Source organism: Salmo trutta, chromosome 30 (genome assembly GCF_901001165.1).
Source record: "Salmo trutta chromosome 30, fSalTru1.1, whole genome shotgun sequence".
Taxonomy (NCBI): domain Eukaryota; kingdom Metazoa; phylum Chordata; class Actinopteri; order Salmoniformes; family Salmonidae; genus Salmo; species Salmo trutta.
In genome coordinates, this window is record NC_042986.1 from 41625489 (window position 1) to 41648428 (window position 22940).

The following is a 22940-nucleotide window of genomic DNA, read 5'->3' on the forward strand; positions in this document are numbered from 1 at the left end:
AGCCTAGATGTGGTGATGTGTCCCAAATGGTATCTGGTGAGCTCTATGGGCCCTGTTAAGAAGTGGTGAATAAGGAATCATTTGGCCCCTAGACCAGATGAAGATACAATACCAGGGTATAATTAGTTATGCTGGCATCCCTCACATCATAGACCCTCTATAATGAAAAACATGGAGCTGGACTTGTGAACAAGGAACTCACTTTCAGAATTCTGTCTTTGGATTCTCTCCTTTCAATACTTTTGAGTGCCCGTTTTACTGTCTAACTGCATACGTGTCCAGTAGGTGTAATCTCACAGATAACTGCCATTACATCTCAATTTCACTGGACAAAAAAGTAGTACTGGAGACTTTACATAGTCTGCAGGGCGTTTCTACAGTACAGTGTATTTACGGTCTCTCTGCATGACCACTGTACTGTCCACTAGAGTGTGTGCAGCACAGATGATTGGTGTAATGTCAAAGGCAGACATTTAGAATTGAGCGACCAGTAACTGAGATGTAGTGGTGAGACCAGTAACTGAGTTGTAGGGGGGAGACCAGTAACTGAGTTGTAGGGGGGAGACCAGTAACTGAGTTGTAGGGGGGAGACCAGTAGCTGAGTTGTAGGGGGGAGACCAGTAACTGAGTTGTAGGGGGGAGACCAGTAGCTGAGTTGTAGGGGGGAGACCAGTAGCTGAGTTGTAGGGGGGAGACCAGTAACTGAGTTGTAGGGGGGGAGACCAGTAGCTGAGTTGTAGGGGGGAGACCAGTAACTGAGTTGTAGGGGGGAGACCAGTAACTGAATTGTAGGGGGGAGACCAGTAACTGAGTTGTAGGGGGGAGACCAGTAACTGAGTTGTAGTGGTGAGACCAGTAACTGAGTTGTAGGGGGGAGACCAGTAACTGAGTTGTAGGGGGGAGACCAGTAGGGGGAGACCAGTAACTGAGTTGAAGGGGGGAGACCAGTAGCTGAGTTGAAGGGGGGAGACCAGTAGCTGAGTTGTAGGGGGGAGACCAGTAACTGAGTTGTAGTGGGGAGACCAGTAACTGAGTTGTAGGGGGGAGACCAGTAACTGAGTTGTAGGGGGGAGACCAGTAACTGAGTTGTAGGGGGGAGACCAGTAGCTGAGTTGTAGGGGGGAGACCAGTAGCTGAGTTGTAGTGGTGAGACCAGTAACTGCGTTGTAGGGGGGAGACCAGTAGCTGAGATGTAGTGGTGAGACCAGTAACTGAGTTGTAGGGGGGAGACCAGTAACTGAGTTGTAGGGGGGAGACCAGTAGCTGAGTTGTAGTGGGGAGACCAGTAGCTGAGTTGTAGGGGGGAGACCAGTAGGGGGGAGACCAGTAACTGAGTTGTAGGGGGGAGACCAGTAACTGAGTTGTAGGGGGGAGACCAGTAACTGAGTTGTAGGGGGGAGACCAGTAGGGGGGAGACCAGTAACTGAGTTGTAGGGGGGAGACCAGTAGCTGAGTTGTAGGGGGGAGACCAGTAACTGAGTTGTAGGGGGGAGACCAGTAACTGAGTTGTAGGGGGAGACCAGTAACTGAGTTGTAGGGGGGAGACCAGTAGCTGAGTTGTAGTGGTGAGACCAGTAGCTGAGTTGTAGTGGTGAGACCAGTAACTGAGTTGTAGGGGGGAGACCAGTAACTGAGTTGTAGGGGGGAGACCAGTAGCTGAGATGTAGTGGTGAGACCAGTAGCTGAGTTGTAGGGGGGAGACCAGTAGCTGAGATGTAGTGGTGAGACCAGTAGCTGAGTTGTAGGGGGGAGACCAGTAACTGAGTTGTAGGGGGGAGACCAGTAACTGAGTTGTAGGGGAGAGACCAGTAACTGAGTTGTAGGGGGGAGACCAGTAGCTGAGTTGTAGTGGTGAGACCAGTAGCTGAGTTGTAGTGGTGAGACCAGTAACTGAGTTGTAGGGGGGAGACCAGTAACTGAGTTGTAGGGGGGAGACCAGTAGCTGAGATGTAGTGGTGAGACCAGTAGCTGAGTTGTAGTGGTGAGACCAGTAGCTGAGATGTAGTGGTGAGACCAGTAGCTGAGTTGTAGGGGGGAGACCAGTAACTGAGTTGTAGGGGGGAGACCAGTAACTGAGTTGTAGGGGGGAGACCAGTAACTGAGTTGTAGGGGGAGACCAGTAGCTGAGTTGTAGGGGGGAGACCAGTAACTGAGTTGTAGGGGGGAGACCAGTAGCTGAGTTGTAGGGGGGAGACCAGTAACTGAGTTGTAGGGGGGAGACCAGTAACTGAATTGTAGGGGGGAGACCAGTAACTGAGTTGTAGGGGGGAGACCAGTAACTGAGTTGTAGTGGTGAGACCAGTAACTGAGTTGTAGGGGGGAGACCAGTAACTGAGTTGTAGGGGGGAGACCAGTAGGGGGGAGACCAGTAGCTGAGTTGTAGGGGGGAGACCAGTAACTGAGTTGTAGGGGGGAGACCAGTAACTGAGTTGTAGGGGGGAGACCAGTAACTGAGTTGTAGGGGGGAGACCAGTAACTGAGTTGTAGGGGGGAGACCAGTAGCTGAGTTGTAGTGGTGAGACCAGTAACTGAGTTGTAGGGGGGGAGACCAGTAACTGAGTTGTAGGGGGGAGACCAGTAACTGAGTTGTAGAGGTGAGACCAGTAACTGAGTTGTAGGGGGGAGACCAGTAACTGAGTTGTAGGGGGGAGACCAGTAGCTGAGTTGTAGGGGGAGACCAGTAGCTGAGATGTAGTGGTGAGACCAGTAACTGAGTTGTAGGGGGGAGACCAGTAACTGAGTTGTAGTGGGGAGACCAGTAACTGAGTTGTAGGGGGGAGACCAGTAGGGGGGAGACCAGTAACTGAGTTGTAGGGGGGAGACCAGTAGCTGAGTTGTAGGGGGGAGACCAGTAACTGAGTTGTAGGGGGGAGACCAGTAACTGAGTTGTAGGGGGGAGACCAGTAACTGAGTTGTAGGGGGGAGACCAGTAACTGAGTTGTAGTGGGGAGACCAGTAACTGAGTTGTAGTGGGGAGACCAGTAACTGAGTTGTAGGGGGGAGACCAGTAACTGAGTTGTAGGGGGGGAGACCAGTAACTGAGTTGTAGGGGGGAGACCAGTAACTGAGTTGTAGGGGGGAGACCAGTAGCTGAGTTGTAGTGGTGAGACCAGTAACTGAGTTGTAGGGGGGAGACCAGTAGCTGAGATGTAGTGGTGAGACCAGTAGCTGAGATGTAGTGGTGAGACCAGTAACTGAGTTGTAGGGGGGTGACCAGTAACTGAGTTGTAGGGGGGAGACCAGTAGCTGAGTTGTAGGGGGGAGACCAGTAGCTGAGTTGTAGGGGGGAGACCAGTAACTGAGTTGTAGTGGGGAGACCAGTAACTGAGTTGTAGGGGGGAGACCAGTAACTGAGTTGTAGGGGGGAGACCAGTAACTGAGTTGTAGGGGGGGAGACCAGTAACTGAGTTGTAGGGGGGAGACCAGTAACTGAGTTGTAGGGGGGAGACCAGTAGCTGAGTTGTAGTGGTGAGACCAGTAACTGAGTTGTAGGGGGGAGACCAGTAACTGAGTTGTAGGGGGGAGACCAGTAGCTGAGATGTAGTGGTGAGACCAGTAACTGAGTTGTAGGGGGGAGACCAGTAACTGAGTTGTAGGGGGGAGACCAGTAACTGAGTTGTAGGGGGGAGACCAGTAGCTGAGTTGTAGGGGGGAGACCAGTAACTGAGTTGTAGGGGGGAGACCAGTAACTGAGTTGTAGGGGGGAGACCAGTAGCTGAGATGTAGTGGTGAGACCAGTAACTGAGTTGTAGGGGGGAGACCAGTAACTGAGTTGTAAGGGGGAGACCAGTAGCTGAGTTGTAGGGGGGAGACCAGTAGCTGAGTTGTAGGGGGGAGACCAGTAGCTGAGTTGTAGGGGGGAGACCAGTAGCTGAGTTGTAGGGGGGAGACCAGTAGCTGAGTTGTAGGGGGGAGACCAGTAACTGAGTTGTAGGGGGGAGACCAGTAACTGAGTTGTAGGGGGGAGACCAGTAACTGAGTTGTAGGGGGGAGACCAGTAGCTGAGTTGTAGGGGGGAGACCAGTAACTGAGTTGTAGGGGGGAGACCAGTAGCTGAGTTGTAGGGGGGAGACCAGTAACTGAGTTGTAGGGGGGAGACCAGTAACTGAGTTGTAGGGGGGAGACCAGTAACTGAGTTGTAGGGGGGAGACCAGTAACTGAGTTGTAGTGGTGAGACCAGTAACTGAGTTGTAGGGGGGAGACCAGTAACTGAGTTGTAGGGGGGAGACCAGTAGCTGAGTTGTAGGGGGGAGACCAGTAGCTGAGTTGTAGGGGGAGACCAGTAGCTGAGATGTAGTGGGGAGACCAGTAACTGAGTTGTAGTGGGGAGACCAGTAACTGAGTTGTAGGGGGGAGACCAGTAACTGAGTTGTAGGGGGGAGACCAGTAGCTGAGTTGTAGGGGGGAGACCAGTAACTGAGTTGTAGTGGGGAGACCAGTAACTGAGTTGTAGGGGGGAGACCAGTAACTGAGTTGTAGGGGGGAGACCAGTAACTGAGTTGTAGGGGGGAGACCAGTAACTGAGTTGTAGGGGGGGAGACCAGTAACTGAGTTGTAGGGGGGAGACCAGTAACTGAGTTGTAGGGGGGAGACCAGTAGCTGAGTTGTAGGGGGGAGACCAGTAGCTGAGTTGTAGTGGTGAGACCAGTAACTGAGTTGTAGGGGGGAGACCAGTAACTGAGTTGTGGGGGGGAGACCAGTAGCTGAGATGTAGTGGTGAGACCAGTAACTGAGTTGTAGGGGGGAGACCAGTAACTGAGTTGTAGGGGGGAGACCAGTAACTGAGTTGTAGGGGGGAGACCAGTAGCTGAGTTGTAGTGGTGAGACCAGTAACTGAGTTGTAGGGGGGAGACCAGTAACTGAGTTGTAGGGGGGAGACCAGTAGCTGAGATGTAGTGGTGAGACCAGTAACTGAGTTGTAGGGGGGAGACCAGTAACTGAGTTGTAGGGGGGAGACCAGTAGCTGAGTTGTAGGGGGGAGACCAGTAGCTGAGATGTAGTGGTGAGACCAGTAACTGAGTTGTAGGGGGGAGACCAGTAACTGAGTTGTAGTGGGGAGACCAGTAACTGAGTTGTAGGGGGGAGACCAGTAACTGAGTTGTAGAGGGGGAGACCAGTAGGGGGGAGACCAGTAGCTGAGTTGTAGGGGGGAGACCAGTAGCTGAGTTGTAGGGGGGAGACCAGTAACTGAGTTGTAGTGGGGAGACCAGTAACTGAGTTGTAGGGGGGAGACCAGTAGCTGAGTTGTAGTGGTGAGACCAGTAGCTGAGTTGTAGGGGGGAGACCAGTAACTGAGTTGTAGGGGGGAGACCAGTAACTGAGTTGTAGGGGGGAGACCAGTAGCTGAGATGTAGTGGTGAGACCAGTAGCTGAGTTGTAGGGGGGAGACCAGTAGCTGAGTTGTAGGGGGGAGACCAGTAACTGAGTTGTAGGGGGGAGACCAGTAACTGAGTTGTAGGGGGGAGACCAGTAACTGAGTTGTAGGGGGGAGACCAGTAACTGAGTTGTAGGGGGGAGACCAGTAACTGAGTTGTAGGGGGGAGACCAGTAACTGAGTTGTAGGGGGGAGACCAGTAGCTGAGTTGTAGGGGGGGAGACCAGTAGCTGAGTTGTAGGGGGGAGACCAGTAGCTGAGTTGTAGTGGGGAGACCAGTAACTGAGTTGTAGGGGGGAGACCAGTAACTGAGTTGTAGGGGGGAGACCAGTAGCTGAGATGTAGTGGTGAGACCAGTAACTGAGTTGTAGGGGGGAGACCAGTAACTGAGTTGTAGGGGGGAGACCAGTAGCTGAGTTGTAGGGGGGAGACCAGTAGCTGAGATGTAGTGGTGAGACCAGTAACTGAGTTGTAGGGGGGAGACCAGTAACTGAGTTGTAGTGGGGAGACCAGTAACTGAGTTGTAGGGGGGAGACCAGTAACTGAGTTGTAGAGGGGAGACCAGTAGGGGGGAGACCAGTAGCTGAGTTGTAGGGGGGAGACCAGTAGCTGAGTTGTAGGGGGGAGACCAGTAACTGAGTTGTAGTGGGGAGACCAGTAACTGAGTTGTAGGGGGGAGACCAGTAACTGAGTTGTAGGGGGGAGACCAGTAACTGAGTTGTAGGGGGGAGACCAGTAGCTGAGTTGTAGTGGTGAGACCAGTAGCTGAGTTGTAGTGGTGAGACCAGTAACTGAGTTGTAGGGGGGAGACCAGTAACTGAGTTGTAGGGGGGAGACCAGTAGCTGAGATGTAGTGGTGAGACCAGTAGCTGAGTTGTAGGGGGGAGACCAGTAGCTGAGTTGTAGGGGGGAGACCAGTAACTGAGTTGTAGGGGGGAGACCAGTAACTGAGTTGTAGGGGGGAGACCAGTAACTGAGTTGTAGGGGGGAGACCAGTAGCTGAGTTGTAGGGGGGAGACCAGTAACTGAGTTGTAGGGGGGAGACCAGTAACTTAATTGTAGGGGGGAGACCAGTAACTGAGTTGTAGGGGGGGAGACCAGTAACTGAGTTGTAGTGGTGAGACCAGTAACTGAGTTGTAGGGGGGAGACCAGTAACTGAGTTGTAGGGGGGAGACCAGTAGGGGGGGAGACCAGTAACTGAGTTGTAGGGGGGAGACCAGTAGCTGAGTTGTAGGGGGGAGACCAGTAACTGAGTTGTAGTGGGGAGACCAGTAACTGAGTTGTAGGGGGGAGACCAGTAACTGAGTTGTAGGGGGGAGACCAGTAACTGAGTTGTAGGGGGGAGACCAGTAACTGAGTTGTAGGGGGGAGACCAGTAGCTGAGTTGTAGGGGGGAGACCAGTAGCTGAGTTGTAGTGATGAGACCAGTAACTGAGTTGTAGAGGGGAGACCAGTAACTGAGTTGTAGGGGGGAGACCAGTAGCTGAGATGTAGTGGTGAGACCAGTAACTGAGTTGTAGGGGGGAGACCAGTAACTGAGTTGTAGGGGGGAGACCAGTAGCTGAGTTGTAGTGGGGAGACCAGTAACTGAGTTGTAGGGGGGAGACCAGTAACTGAGTTGTAGGGGGGAGACCAGTAGGGGGGAGACCAGTAACTGAGTTGTAGGGGGGAGACCAGTAGCTGAGTTGTAGGGGGGAGACCAGTAACTGAGTTGTAGTGGGGAGACCAGTAACTGACTTGTAGGGGGAGACCAGTAACTGAGTTGTAGGGGGGAGACCAGTAACTGAGTTGTAGGGGGGAGACCAGTAGCTGAGTTGTAGTGGTGAGACCAGTAACTGAGTTGTAGGGGGGAGACCAGTAACTGAGTTGTAGTGGGGAGACCAGTAACTGACTTGTAGGGGGAGACCAGTAACTGAGTTGTAGGGGGGAGACCAGTAACTGAGTTGTAGGGGGGAGACCAGTAGCTGAGTTGTAGGGGGGAGACCAGTAACTGAGTTGTAGGGGGGAGACCAGTAGCTGAGATGTAGTGGTGAGACCAGTAACTGAGTTGTAGGGGGGAGACCAGTAACTGAGTTGTAGGGGGGAGACCAGTTGCTGAGTTGTAGGGGGGAGACCAGTAGCTGAGTTGTAGGGGGGAGACCAGTAGCTGAGTTGTAGGGGGGAGACCAGTAGCTGAGTTGTAGGGGGGAGACCAGTAGCTGAGTTGTAGGGGGGAGACCAGTAGCTGAGTTGTAGGGGGGAGACCAGTAGCTGAGTTGTAGGGGGGAGACCAGTAACTGAGTTGTAGGGGGGGAGACCAGTAACTGAGTTGTAGGGGGGAGACCAGTAACTGAGTTGTAGTGGTGAGACCAGTAACTGAGTTGTAGTGGTGAGACCAGTAACTGAGTTGTAGGGGGGAGACCAGTAACTGAGTTGTAGGGGGGAGACCAGTAGCTGAGTTGTAGGGGGAGACCAGTAGCTGAGATGTAGTGGTGAGACCAGTAACTGAGTTGTAGGGGGGAGACCAGTAACTGAGTTGTAGTGGGGAGACCAGTAACTGAGTTGTAGGGGGGAGACCAGTAGGGGGGAGACCAGTAACTGAGTTGTAGGGGGGAGACCAGTAGCTGAGTTGTAGGGGGGAGACCAGTAACTGAGTTGTAGTGGGGAGACCAGTAGGGGGGAGACCAGTAACTGAGTTGTAGGGGGGAGACCCAGTAACTGAGTTGTAGGGGGGAGACCAGTAGCTGAGTTGTAGTGGTGAGACCAGTAACTGAGTTGTAGGGGGGAGACCAGTAACTGAGTTGTAGGGGGGAGACCAGTAACTGAGTTGTAGGGGGGAGACCAGTAGCTGAGTTGTAGTGGTGAGACCAGTAACTGAGTTGTAGGGGGGAGACCAGTAACTGAGTTGTAGGGGGGAGACCAGTAGCTGAGATGTAGTGGTGAGACCAGTAACTGAGTTGTAGGGGGGGAGACCAGTAACTGAGTTGTAGGGGGGAGACCAGTAGCTGAGTTGTAGGGGGGAGACCAGTAGCTGAGTTGTAGGGGGGAGACCAAGTAGCTGAGTTGTAGGGGGGAGACCAGTAGCTGAGTTGTAGGGGGGAGACCAGTAGCTGAGTTGTAGGGGGGAGACCAGTAGCTGAGTTGTAGGGGGGAGACCAGTAACTGAGTTGTAGGGGGGAGACCAGTAACTGAGTTGTAGTGGTGAGACCAGTAACTGAGTTGTAGGGGGGAGACCAGTAACTGAGTTGTAGGGGGGAGACCAGTAACTGAGTTGTGGGGGGGAGACCAGTAGCTGAGTTGTAGTGGTGAGACCAGTAACTGAGTTGTAGGGGGGAGACCAGTAGCTGAGTTGTGGGGGGGGAGACCAGTAGCTGAGATGTAGTGGTGAGACCAGTAACTGAGTTGTAGGGGGGAGACCAGTAGCTGAGTTGTAGGGGGGAGACCAGTAGCTGAGTTGTAGGGGGGAGACCAGTAACTGAGTTGTAGTGGGGAGACCAGTAACTGAGTTGTAGGGGGGAGACCAGTAACTGAGTTGTAGGGGGGAGACCAGTAACTGAGTTGTAGGGGGGAGACCAGTAACTGAGTTGTAGGAGGGAGACCAGTAACTGAGTTGTAGGGGGGAGACCAGTAGCTGAGTTGTAGTGGTGAGACCAGTAACTGAGTTGTAGGGGGGAGACCAGTAACTGAGTTGTAGGGGGGAGACCAGTAACTGAGTTGTAGGGGGGAGACCAGTACCTGAGTTGTAGGGGGGAGACCAGTACCTGCAAGATAAATCACAGGCAGCAAATGGCGTCTTCTCCTCAGCAGTTCAGACAGCCATCATCTGTCTGTGTGGGAGCACCATTAGTCTCAGAACACTGCGTTTACATGCTAATAACTGAATATTAAACTGATTATGGCAGTCGGTTCGAGTATGCCATTAGTCATGTAAACAACTTACTCTGCTTATCTGAATCAGCGTTAAGGTCATAATCAAAGTAAGCGATCAAATTATTAGGACATGTAAACAGCTTAATTCATCGGGAGTTCCAGCTGTGTGTATTTGATCTCTGCATTGGTAACGCAAGCCTCTTTCTCATGAGCGAGTGAAGTCAATTCGGAAAACTGAAAGTATACAGAACTAGTCTTCAAATACAAACGTTATATGTCCGAACTCAGAATCAAATAGTCTTTACAAAAATAACATGGTCGCTGTGGTAGAACGTTTAGTTTGATTGCCGATTTTCTGCATTTATCAAGAGTGCTTTATCAGGTAGCCTGATTTCACATGTATCCAGTGTAAACAGGATTATTAGGGAAATCGTTCTTGCAAAGCATGTCAACTTTTGAACTATTGTATTAATATGATTTATTGTTCAGCGTGTATGTAACTGGCATGGCTGCTCGCTACCTTGAAGCTGTAGCGTTATCTCTGAAAGGGGTCCATTTCGGGGAATTTACACCTCGATGTGAAAGCTTCATTGTATTTTGGTACACCAGAAGTACATCAACTTTCAATGGAAGGCTGAATTTGCGTTGTAAAGGCGGTTGTCGTGCATACGTTGGATTTATCGAAGGTATGCATCTAATTGTAGGCTGTAGACGGCTTGACAGAAACGGTAGCAGAAAGTGAACGTTGAACTTTTGTTGTTGTTGCGCACAAATCCAAATGATGTCGCGTAACATTTCGCGCAAAAACACTGTAGGTGTGATAGAGGCTTTTACACCTCATGTCCATCAAATGCATCCTATAGTATTCCAATAAAAACAAATCCTACCACATTTTATCCTATAGAAGTCCAAAAGGATTGGTTCCAAAATCTGATCAGATTTTTCTATTGGTCATACTGCAAATGAACTTGCAGCCTTGAATCACTCCCATATTGTGCACAGGGGCATTGTCATGCTGAAACAGGAAAGGGCCTTCCCAAAACTGTTGCAAGCGTAGAATAATCTAGAATATCATTGTATGCTGTAGCGTTAAGATTTCCTTTCACTGGAACTAAGGGGCCCGAACCATGAAAAACAACTCCAGACCATTATTCCTCCTCCACCAAACTTTACAGTTGGCACTATGCATTCGGGCAGGTAGGTTTCTTCTGGCAAACAGAGATTCGTTCGTCGGACTGCCAGATAGTGAAGGGTGATTCATCACTCCAGAGAGAACTCGTTTCCACTGCACCAGAGTCCAATGGCGAAAAGCTTTACCCGCTTTAGCAGTTGCTGGTTTCATTCTGTGAGCTTGTGTGGCCTACCACTTTGCGGCTAAGCCGTTGTGGCTCCTAGATGTTTCCACTTCACAATAACAGCACTTACAGTTGCCCGAGGGCAGCTCTAGCAGGGCAGAAATTTGACGAACTGACTTGTTGGAAAGGTGGCATCCTATGACGGTGCCACGTTGAAAGTCACTGAGCTCTTCAGTACGGGCCATTCTACTGCCAATGTTTGTCTATGGAGATTACATGGCTTGTGTGGTCAATTTTATACACCTGTCAGCAACGGGTGTGGCTGAAATAGTCAAATCCACTAATTTGAAGGGGTGTCCACATACTTTTGTATATACTACCGGTCAAAAGTTTTAGAACACCTTCTCATTCAAGGGTTTTTCTTTATTTTGACTATTTTCTATATTGTAGAATAATAGTGAAGACATCAACACTATGAAATAACACATATGGAATCATGTAGTAACCAAAAAAAATGTTAAAAACATATCAAAATATATTTTATATTTGAGATTCTTCAAAGTAGCCACCCTTTGCCTTGATGACAGCCTTGCACACTCTTAACCTGCTTCATGAGGTAGTATATATAGTCAAAGCATATTGTCTGTAAGAGATGTGAATTGGAGATTTTATTCGCTATTGTACCTTTATTTCTCTCTTTACTTGCACACACACACTTTGGTTGAAGCAAGTTGCCAGACCACTAAATGCCACTACTACATGTGCATACTACATACTACATCCATACTACATACTACATCCATACTACATACTACATCCATACTACATCCATACTACATCCATACTACATACTACATCCATACTACATCCATACTACATACTACATCCATACTACATCCTACATCCATATTACATGTGCGGTGCTGTTCTGTGCATCTTCAGCGTTATTTACTAAACCACCTCAACTGGAACGTCTGTCGTCTTGTAACAGTTTAGCTTTCGTCCCTCTCCTCGCCCCGACCTGGGCTTGAACCAGGGACCCTCTGCACACGTCAACAACTTACACCCCACGAAGCATCGTTACCCATCGCGCCACAAAAAGTAGAGCAAGGGGAACAACTACTTCAAGGTCTCAGAGAGTGACGTCACCGATTTGAAACGCTATTAGCGCGCACCACCACCGCTAACTAACTAGCCATTTCACATCGGTTACCCTCATCATACGGGAACAAACACATTAAGTAAAACCTAAAGAATACAAAGTCCACCAAGTCCTCACTTACAATGGGGTGGCAGGTAGCCTAGTGGTTAGAGTGTTGGGCAAGTAACTGAAAGGTTGCTGGATCAAAATGGAAAAATCTATCGTTCTGAACAAGGCAGTCCCCCGGTAGGCCGTCATTGTAAATAAGAATTTGTTCTTAACTGACTTGCCGAGTTAAATAAAGGTTCAATTATAAAATATATACATATTTTTCCCAGATACCGTTTTTTGTAACAGGACATGCATCCCGACTCCATCCTTCCCATTCTATAATTTCAACGTGATATCAATATGAGTGATTAACAAATAAGTGTTGCGTTTCCGTTTTGGTGACCCACGAATCGAAATGCATGACTCCGAAATGTAACTGTTTGATTTCAGCAGGATGTCTGTCCTGTAAACAATATTTCCGGTTCTGAGTTGTTAGTTTCGACCTGTAATTAATTGCCACTTGTCAAAACAACAGGGCACGCAGTTTATAAGGAATATATTCTGAATATGATTACTATTGTGGCAGATGTGTGTGTGTAGGTAGTGCATTTTATGTTTTATGTTTTAAATATATCACAAACCGTTTATTGATTAGGACACTTAAACATTTTGCTTTGACTTTGGGCTATTTATCAAAAAATTACTGTCAACAGAAAGCAGCAACAGCATCATTCTCAACCTACAGTATGTTTTAGCAAAATAAACGGAACTTTTAACATTAATTCAATTACTTTTAATTAGGTAAAAACTGCTAAATGAGTCCAAAAACGGAATGTGATTCATTTATTTTGACGATCTACCAGAAATCATGAAAATAGGGTGGACTTGCCTATAATAAGTCACATATAATGTATTTAGCAATAACAAACATTTATCATCTGCTATAACAATACAGTGACTCAAAAAACGACATATAAATGGCTACAATTTACCTAGTTAGCTAGTCACCTGACTGGCAAAATGTGTCTAACCGTAGTTTCTTAGCTAGCATAAAAACCGAGTGCATAAAATGAGGAAAATATGGCTAAAACATTGACAACTGTAAAATACTGTAATCACAGCATTGTCAAATACTGTAATCACAGTTATTGCATTCACTCACAGTATCTGTATATACTCCTGTAGCACTGTAGATATTTTATCTCCATCCAATTGAAATGGCATGATATTCTCATGCTTAAATTCAAGGTCAGAATATGCGCAGAGAGAAAAGAGCGTAACACGGAACTACGTTCCATTTCGTTAGCGTATCTACACTTGACATTTACATGAGACTTCTGCTATCAGAATACAAAGATTACATTGAAAAGACGAGTATAGACAGATACATTGTGTTCAGATCTGGCTAACAACTTCAGGAGATGGTGAACGATTCATTGTGTGCCGATCACATCCTACAATCCCTTTGTCTGTACATTATACCTTAAAGCTATTTTATCGGCCCCAGAAACCTGTTCCTTTTACTCTCTTGTTCCGGACGTCCTAGACGACCAATTCTCATAGCTTTTAGCAGTACCCTTATCCTATTCCTCCTCTGTTCCTCTGGTGATGTTGAGGTGAATCCAGGCCCTGCAGTGCCTAGCTCCACTCCCACTCCTCAGGTGCTCTCATTTGTTGACTTCTGTAACCGTAAAAGCCTTGGTTTCATGCATGTTAACATTAGAAGCTAAGTTTGTTTTACTCACTGCTTTAGCACACTCTGCCAACCCGGATGTCCTAGCCGTGTCTGAATCCTGGCTTAGGAAGACCACCAAAAACTCTGAAATCTCCATCCCTAACTACAACATTTTCAGACAAGATAGAACTCCCAAAGGGGGCGGTGTTGCAATCTACTGCAGAGAGAGCCTGCAGAGTTCTGTCCTACTATCCAGGTCTGTACCTAAACAATTTGAACTTCTACTTTTAAAAATCCACCTCTCTAAAAACAAGTCTTTCACCATTGCCGCCTGCTATAGACCACCCTCTTGCCCCCAGCTGCGCTCTGGACACCATATGTGAACTGATTGCCCCCCATCTATCTTCAGAGCTCGTGCTGCTAGGTGACCTAAACTGGGACATGCTTAACACCCCAGCCATCCTACAATCTAAGCTTGATGCCCTCAATCTCACACAAATTATCAACGAACCTACCAGGTACCACCCCAAAGCCGTAAACACGGGCACCCTCATAGATATCATCCTAACCAACTTGCCCTCTAAATACACCTCTGCTGTTTTCAACCAAGATCTCAGCGATCACTGCCTCATTGCCTGCATCCGTAATGGGTCAGCGGTCAAACGACCTCCACTCATCACTGTCAAACGCTCCCTGAAACACTTCAGCGAGCAAGCCTTTCTAATCGACCTGGCCCGGGTATCCTGGAAGGATATTGACCTCATCCCTTCAGTAGAGGATGCCTGTTTTTTTTTTTTAATGCCTTCCTCACCATCCTAAATAAGCATGCCCCATTCAAAAAATGTAGAACCAGGAACAGATATAGCCCTTGGTTCTCTCCAGACCTGACTGCCCTCAACCAACACAAAAACATCCTGTGGCGTTATGCATTAGCATCGAACAGCCCCCGTGATATGCAACTTTTCAGGGAAGTTAGAAACCAATATACACAGGCAGTTAGAAAAGCCAAGGCTAGCTTTTTCAAGCAGAAATGTACTTCCTGCAACACAAACTCAAAAAAGTTCTGGGACACTGTAAAGTCCATGGAGAATAAGAACCCCTCCCAGCTACCCACTGCACTGAGGATAGGAAACTCATTTTTCTATGGCTGGCCATGCTTTCCACCTGGCTACCCCTACCCCGGTCAACAGCACTGCACCCCCCACAGCAACTCGCCCAAGCCTCCCCGATTTCTCCTTCTCCCAAATCCAGTCAGCTGATGTTCTGAAAGAGCTGCAAAATCTGGACCCCTACAAATCAGCTGGGCTAGACAATCTGGACCCTTTCTTTCTAAAATGATCTGCCGAAATTGTTGCAACCCCTATTACTAGCCTGTTCAACCTCTCTTTCGTGTCGTCTGAGATTCCACAAAGATTGGAAAGCAGCTGCGGTCATCCCCCTCTTCAAAGGGGGGGACACTCTTGACCCAAACTGCTACAGACCTATATCTATCCTACCCTGTCTTTCTAAGGTCTTCAAAAGCCAAGTCAACAGATTACCGACCATTTCAAATCCCACCGCACCTTCTCCGCTATGCAATCTGGTTTCAGAGCTGGTCATGGGTGCACCTCAGCCACGCTCAAGGTCCTAAACGATATCTTAACCGCCATCGATAAGAAACAATACTGTTCAGCCGTATTCATTGACCTGGCCAAGGCTTTCAACTCTGTCAATCACCACATCCTCATCGGCAGACTCAACAGCCTTGGTTTCTCAAATGATTGCCTCACCTGGATCACCAACTACTTCTCTGATAGAGTTCAGTGTGTCAAATCGGAGGGCCTGTTGTCCGGGCCTCTGGTAGTCTCTATGGGGGTGCCACAGGGTTCAATTCTTGGGCCGACTCTTTTCTCTGTATACATCAATGATGTCGCTCTTGCTGCTGGTGATTCTCTGATCCACCTCTATGCAGACGACACCATTCTGTATACTTCTGGCCCTTCTTTGGACACTGTGTTAACAAACCTCCAGACGAGCTTCAATGCCATACAACACTCCTTCCATGGCCTCCAACTGCTCTTAAATACAAGTAAAACTAAATGCATGCTCTTCAACCGATCGCTGCCTGCACCTGCCCGCCCGTCCAGCATCACTACACTGGACGGTTCTGACTTAGAATATGTGGACAACTACAAATACCTAGGTGTCTGGTTAGATTGTAAACTCTCCTTCCAGACTCACATTAAACATCTCCAATCCAATTACTTCACCTGTACATAGCCCATCTATAATTTAGCCCAAACAACTACCCCTTCCCCTACTGTATTTATTTATTTTGCTCCCCATTATTTATATTTCTACTTGCACTTTCTTCCACTGCAAATCTACTGTTCCAGTGATTTACTTGCTATATTGTATTTACTTTGCCACCATGGCCTTTTTTGCCTTTACCTCCCTTATCTCACCTCATTTGCTCACATTGTATATAGACTTATTTTTCTACTATATTATTGACTGTATGTTTGTTTTACTCCATGTGTAACTCTGTGTTGTTGTATGTTGTCGAACTGCTTTGCTTTATCTTGGCCAGGTCGCAGTTGTAAATCAGAACTTGTTCTCAACTTGCCTACCTGGTTAAATAAAAGGTGAAATAAATAAATAAAAAATGTCTCCTGACTGGACACAATCAGGCTACCGAAAGCGCATACAGTGGGCGATATCATCAGCACTCCGACAAGTCTCCAAGAAAACGTGTGTTTTGGGACAGAGAGAGGCACCTTTTCATTATGGCGTTGGAGGAAATAAGTTCCTAGCGTGTGAGGAATATGTTTGCTGGACTCGTATGCTTGCCAGCTAATTAATATTTAGAAGAAAAAAATATATATATTTGGCTAGAGTTATGCTAAACCATTTGCAATCCCTTTACTTGCTGGCTGGCTGGCTGGCTAGCTGGCTGGCTGGCTACAGAGGTTAACTGGCTACTTAGCTACAGTAAAAGTTAGTTAGCTTCTGCCATCAGTTGTTGTTAGTATATTTAGCCTATTTCAACATTTGTATAATGTATACTGGCATTTGAATAAAGGGAGTCCGGACACACTGGAACTCCATGATCAAAATACTAAAGCTGTCTAGAGACGGCCTAACATGCGCTTAACTCGGGTTGGAATTCCCACTTGACTTTTCCTAGTTTTCCCCCGTGGCAAAACGTTTTGCGACAGTGAGCTCTACTTAACATGACCCAGGGTAGGGCTCTGCTTCCCTCATCAAAGGTGGGGCTTGTCCTTAGTGTTCCAGGGTGCTGGCATGGCTAGTCCCTAGCTTTGCTGGGTTTGGGGTGTGTTGGGGGCAACATGAGGGGTGCAGGTGGGATGGTTCCTCAGGGGAGACAGGGAGCACTCTGACCTTGTGTCTCTCTCTCTGTGTGTGTGTGTAATTGTCACCCCATGATAAATAGCTATGGCAGCATTCTCACCCGCTGCCCAGCAGGGCTGTCCACTCTGTCCTGAGGCAGATGGATCGTCCTTTGTGTTTGCTCACCTCCACTGTAGCATTAATCTTCTCTCCATCCTGGTAAGAGACCAGCTCCGCGGTGGCCGCCGAACGATAAACTCACAGGCGACAGTGGTGCTCAGGGCCCTCAGGTCGTTTTTGAGCGAGTGCGTGTGCGTGTGCATGTGTTTGACAAGCACCGCCCCGGAGAGATGATAGCCAAACAAGATGTTTAACTGCTCCCAGACCCTGCCCCTTTCACCTTGGAGAGGGATGGGGGGGACAATATGTCCCTCCTAATTTTTGTGTAAATGATATCTCTCTCTGAAGATTTAACTGTAATGGACTCTCCTCAACTACAAATTTTGCCATTTGGAACTGAGGCCAGATTTCCCATTGTCTTTCCTAGAGTTGTCTGCACTATTTCATAAGGTAGTGTATAAATTGAGGAAATTAACTAATCTAATACTGTCTTGCCACTTTAGTTCAGTTTGGGCGGCTCAATAATATACTGTAGACACCTCAAAACTGGTCACTTCATAATTTCACCAGAGGAATATTTGGATTAGTGATCAAATAAAACCATGTTGATATTACTTCTGTATAGCCTTAAGTCTTGTGATTGACACAAAACCCAATAGCATGCCTCGTTGGCGTTCTGATCTCTAGCTCTGGGAGTCAGCAGTGCATTATGTCCTTCCCTGTGGCTCAGTTGGTAGAGCATGGTGTTTGCAACGCCAGGGTTGTGGGTTCGATTCCCATGGGGGGCCAGTACAAAAAAAAAAAAATTAAAATAAAAAGGTATGAAATGTATGAATTCACTACTGTAAGTCGCTCTGGATAAGAGCGTCTGCTAAATGTAATATCTTGAAGTTCACTACACAGCACAGAGGCCCGCCCAGAACACACACTAGTTGTACGACACAATGGCTGTGATAAAACTGCTCGTTTTTGCAATACAGAAATACAGTTTTAAAGTACACACTCAACGCTTCAAAATGGTGTATCATACAATGTAGTCGGCGAAAACAGTAGGAAAGTTGATAAAACAAGTAGGAGAAAATCCCCTTTTATGAAATTTTCCAGCCAGGTCACCGTGATAAGTCAGTTGTCGACGTCTCTCCATGTCTGAGGACGCCAGGAAAATATATGGAAACAAGCCACTAGGGGCAAGAGTGAGCGCTGTCCCCTTCAATTAGGCTTTGGTTTTGCTAGGGCATGATGGAGAAGGACGACAGATAGGCGTCTACCTCTGTTTCCAAAGGTTCGAATCAAGCAATATAAAGCTGTTTTTTTTAATTTATTTTAAGCCTATCCTAAACCTTAACCCTTAAAACATTCGGAGTTAATGCTTAATCTTAAACACTTTGAAATGTGATGTATGAGAAACATGGATGAACGTCTAATTCTGAAACTGTGAGAGCGAGTTGAGTTTCACTCTTCCTAGAGAACTCTTTTTCTCTTATGCCTATTCGGCATTGTTCACACCCTCTTAAGCCTTAGCCCCACCCATCTCTTTAAGAATTCACATGTTAAACACATGACCAACCATCAGCATGGCCAACCCCCTCCATTATCTCAGCCAATTATGGCTAGCCAGGAAGGATCCTTTCTTTCTCCATATGGCTCAGTGCTTTCACCTTGGCTAAACTCAGAATTTAACATTTTGTATTCATATTTACGGATCCCATACCAGTTTGTAATTAAGGTACATTAAAAGTTCACATGTTCAAGAAGGCCTTTCTGTAGCGCAGACAGAGATGGACGCCTCGCTTCGCGTTCTTAGGAAAATATGCAGTAATTAGTTTGTGTTATTTCTTACATTGTTACCCCAGGAAATCTTAAGTCTTATTACATACAGCTGGGAGGAACTATTGGATATAAGAGCAACGTCAACTTACCAGGAATACAACTTTCCCGAAGCAGATCCTCTGTTCGGACCAAATCAAATCAAATTTATTTGTCACATACACATGGTTAGCAGATGTTAATGCAAGTGTAGCGAAATTCTTGTGCTTCTAGTTCCGACCATGCAGTAATATCTAACAAGTAATCTACCAATTCCACCCGGTTTCATCACACCGACAGAAACAAACATCTCTCTGGTAAGAAGAAAAGCGGGGGTGTATGCCTTATGATTAACGAGTCGTGGTGTGATCATAACAACATACAGGAACTCAAGTCCTTTTGTTCACCTGACTTAGAATTCCTTACGATCAAAATGCTGACCGCATTATCTACCAAGAGAATTCTCTTTGATTATAATCACAGTCGTGTATATTCTCTCCCCCCCCCCTCAAGCAGACACCTCGACGGCCCTGATAGAACTTCATTGGACTCTATGTAAACTGGAAACCATATACCCTGATGCTGCATTTATTGTAGCTGGGGATTTTAACACGGCTAATCTGAAAACAAGGCTCAGTAAATTTGATCAGCATATCGAATGCGCGACCCGGGCTGGCAAAACCCTGGATCATTGCTATTCTAACTTCCGCGACGCAAAGCTTCGGCTAATCTGACCACGACTCCATTTTGTTGATCCCAGCCTATAGACAGAAACTAAAACAGGAAACGCCCGTGCTCAGGTCTGTTCAACGCTGGTCCGACCAATCTGATTCCACGCTTCAATATTGATTCAATCACGTGGACTGGGATATGTTCCGGGTAGCATCGGACAAGAACATTGATGTATACGCTGATTCGGTGAGCGAGTTTAATAGCAAGTGTATCGGTGATGTGGTACCCACGGTGACTATTAAAACCTTTCCCAACCAGAAACCGTGGATTGATGGCAGCATTCGCGCAAAACTGAAAGCGCGAACCACTGCTTTTAATCATAGCAAGGCGACCGGAAACATGACCAAATACAAACAGTGTAGCTATTCCCTCCGCAAGGCAATCAAACAAGCATCAGTATAGAGACAAAGTGGAGTCGCAATTCAACTGCTCAGACACGAGACGTATGTGGCAGGATCTACAGTCAATCACTGTTCCCAAGAAAGTGAAGGTAACTGAGCTAAACGACTATCGCCCCGTAGCACTCACTTCTGTCATCATGAAGTGCTTTGAGTGACTAGTCAAGGATCATATCACCTCCACCCTACCTGACACCCTAGACCCACTCCAATTTGCTTACCGCCCCAATAGGTCCACAGACGACGCAATTACATTGCACACTGCCCTAACCCATCTGGACAAGAGGAATACCTATGTAAGAATGCTGTTCATCGATTACAGCTCAGCATTTAACAGCATAGTGCCCTCCAAACTCGTCACTAAGCTCGAGACCCTGGGTCTCGACCACCCCCTGTGCAACTGGGTCCTGGACTTCCTGACGGGCCGCCCCCAGGTGGTGAGGGTAGGAAACAACATCTCCACCCCGCTGATCCTCAACACTGGGGCCCCACAAGGGTGTTTTCTCAGCCCTCTCCTGTACTCCCTGTTCACCCATGACCGCGTGGCCATGCACGCCTCCAACTCAATCATCAAGTTTGCAGATGACACTACAGTGGTAGGCTTGATTACCAACAACGACGAGACGGCCTACAGGGAGGAGGTGAGGGCCCTCGGAGTGTGGTGTCAGGAAAATAACCTCACACTCAATGTCAACAAAACAAAGGAGATGATCGTGGACTTCAGGAAACAGCAGAGGGAGCACCCCCATATCCACATCGACGGGACAGTAGTGGAGAAGGTGGAAAGTTAAGTTCCTCGGCGTACACATCACGGTCAAACTGAAATGGTCCACCCACACAGACAGTGTGGTGAAGAAGGCGCAACAGCGCCTCTTCAACCTCAGGAGGCTGAAGAAATTTGGCTTGTCACCAAAAACACTCAAACTTTTACAGATGCACAATCGATAGCATCCTGTCGGGTTGTATCACCGCCGGGTACAGCAACTGCTCCGCCCAAAACCGTAAGGCTCTCCAGAGGGTAGTGAGGTCTGCACAACGCATCATCGGGGGCAAACTACCTGCCCTCCAGGACACCTACACCACCCGATGTCACAGGAAGGCCAAAAAGATCATCAAGGACAACAACCACCCGAGCCACTGCCTGTTCACTCCGTTATCATCCAGAAGGCGAGGTCAGTACAGCTTCTATCTCAAGGCCATCAGACTGTTAAACAGCCATCTCTAACATTGAGTGGCTGCTGCCAACATACTGACTCAATTCTAGCCACTTTAATAATTATTGGCTGTAATAAATGTATCACTTGTCACTTAAACAATGCCACTTTATATAATGTTTACATGCTCTACATTACTCATCTCATGTGTATATACTGTACTCTATACCATCTACTGCATCTTGCCTATGCCGTTCGGCCATCACTCATTCATATATTTATATGTACATATTCTTATTCATTCCTTTACATTTGTGTGTATAAGGTAGTTGTTGTGGAATTGTTATATTACTTGTTAGATATTACTGCACGGTCGGAACTAGAAGCACAAGCATTTCGCTACACTCGCATTAACATCTGCTAACCATGTGTATGTGACCAATAACATTTGATTTGAGGAACTAGAGTCAAACGGACCTTCTGAAGTAGGACCTAGAGTTAAACGGACCTTCTGAAGTAGGACCTAGAGTTAAACGGACCTTCTGAAGTAGGACCTAGAGTCAAACGGACCTTCTGAAGTAGGACCTAGAGTCAAACGGACCTTCTGAAGTAGGACCTAGAGTCAAACGGACCTTCTGAAGTAGGACCTAGAGTCAAACGGACCTTCTGAAGTAGGACCTAGAGTTAAACGGACCTTCTGAAGTAGGACCTAGAGTTAAACGGACCTTCTGAAGTAGGACCTAGAGTCAAACGCCCCCGATACAGTAACCAGTTACGTTCACACAACCATTGTACGGTGTCTCCAAAACGTTGGTGTCATATTTGCGCATAAAAAAAAAACTTATCACAACCGCTTTACCAAATGTGTTATACACGAGTTGTACAGCTTTACTGTGTACCGTGCCAGATAGATGATGTTATAATCCCTTGGCTCAGTGGCTTTGGAGCTTTTCACAAGATCAATGTACCATGACTGTGGAGACCACACTGCCTGGAGCCTGCCTCTGGAGATAAATGTGTGTGTGTGTGTGGCAGAGCTGGGCAGTTTGCTGCTGAGCCCAGAAATTAGAGAGGAAATGGCAGAGAGCAGTTTAGTGCAAAGAGCTAGTAAGGCTGGTCTGTGATAGAGCTATTAAAGCTGGTCTGTGATAGAGCTATTAAAGCTGGTCTGGCTACTAAAGCTGGTCTGTGATAGAGCTATTAAAGCTGGTCTGTGATGGAGCTACTAAAGCTGGTCTGTGATAGAGCTACTAAAGCTGGTCTGGCTATTAAAGCTGGTCTGTGAGAGAGCTATTAAAGCTGGTCTGTGATAGAGCTATTAAAGCTGGTCTGTGATAGAGCTATTAAAGCTGGTCTGTGATAGAGCTATTAAAGCTGGTCTGTGATAGAGCTATTAAAGCTGGTCTGGCTACTAAAGCTGGTCTGTGATAGAGCTATTAAAGCTGGTCTGTGAGAGAGCTACTAAAGCTGGTCTGTGAGAGAGCTACTAAAGCTGGTCTGTGATAGAGCTACTAAAGCTGGTCTGTGATAGAGCTACTAAAGCTGGTCTGTGATAGAGCTATTAAAGCTGGTCTGTGATAGAGCTATTAAAGCTGGTCTGGCTATTAAAGCTGGTCTGGGATAGAGCTATTAAAGCTGGTCTGTGATAGAGCTATTAAAGCTGGTCTGGCTACTAAAGCTGGTCTGTGATAGAGCTATTAAAGCTGGTCTGTGATAGAGCTATTAAAGCTGGTCTGTGATAATTCACTCAGAGCACTGAGGGACAACTCTACTTAATGAGGAGCTGTGCTGTAAAGCCTGTAAAGGACTTGAACAGTGTTTTACAAGGGCTAAACTATCCTCAAGCAGTGTGCAGGTACAAGCCCTGAGGCAGGGAAAAACAGATGCGCAGGTACAAGCCCTGAGGCAGGGAAAAACAGATGTGCAGGTACAAGCCCTGAGGCAGGGAAAAACAGATGTGCAGGTACAAGCCCTGAGGCAGGGAAAAACAGATGTGCAGGTACAAGCCCTGAGG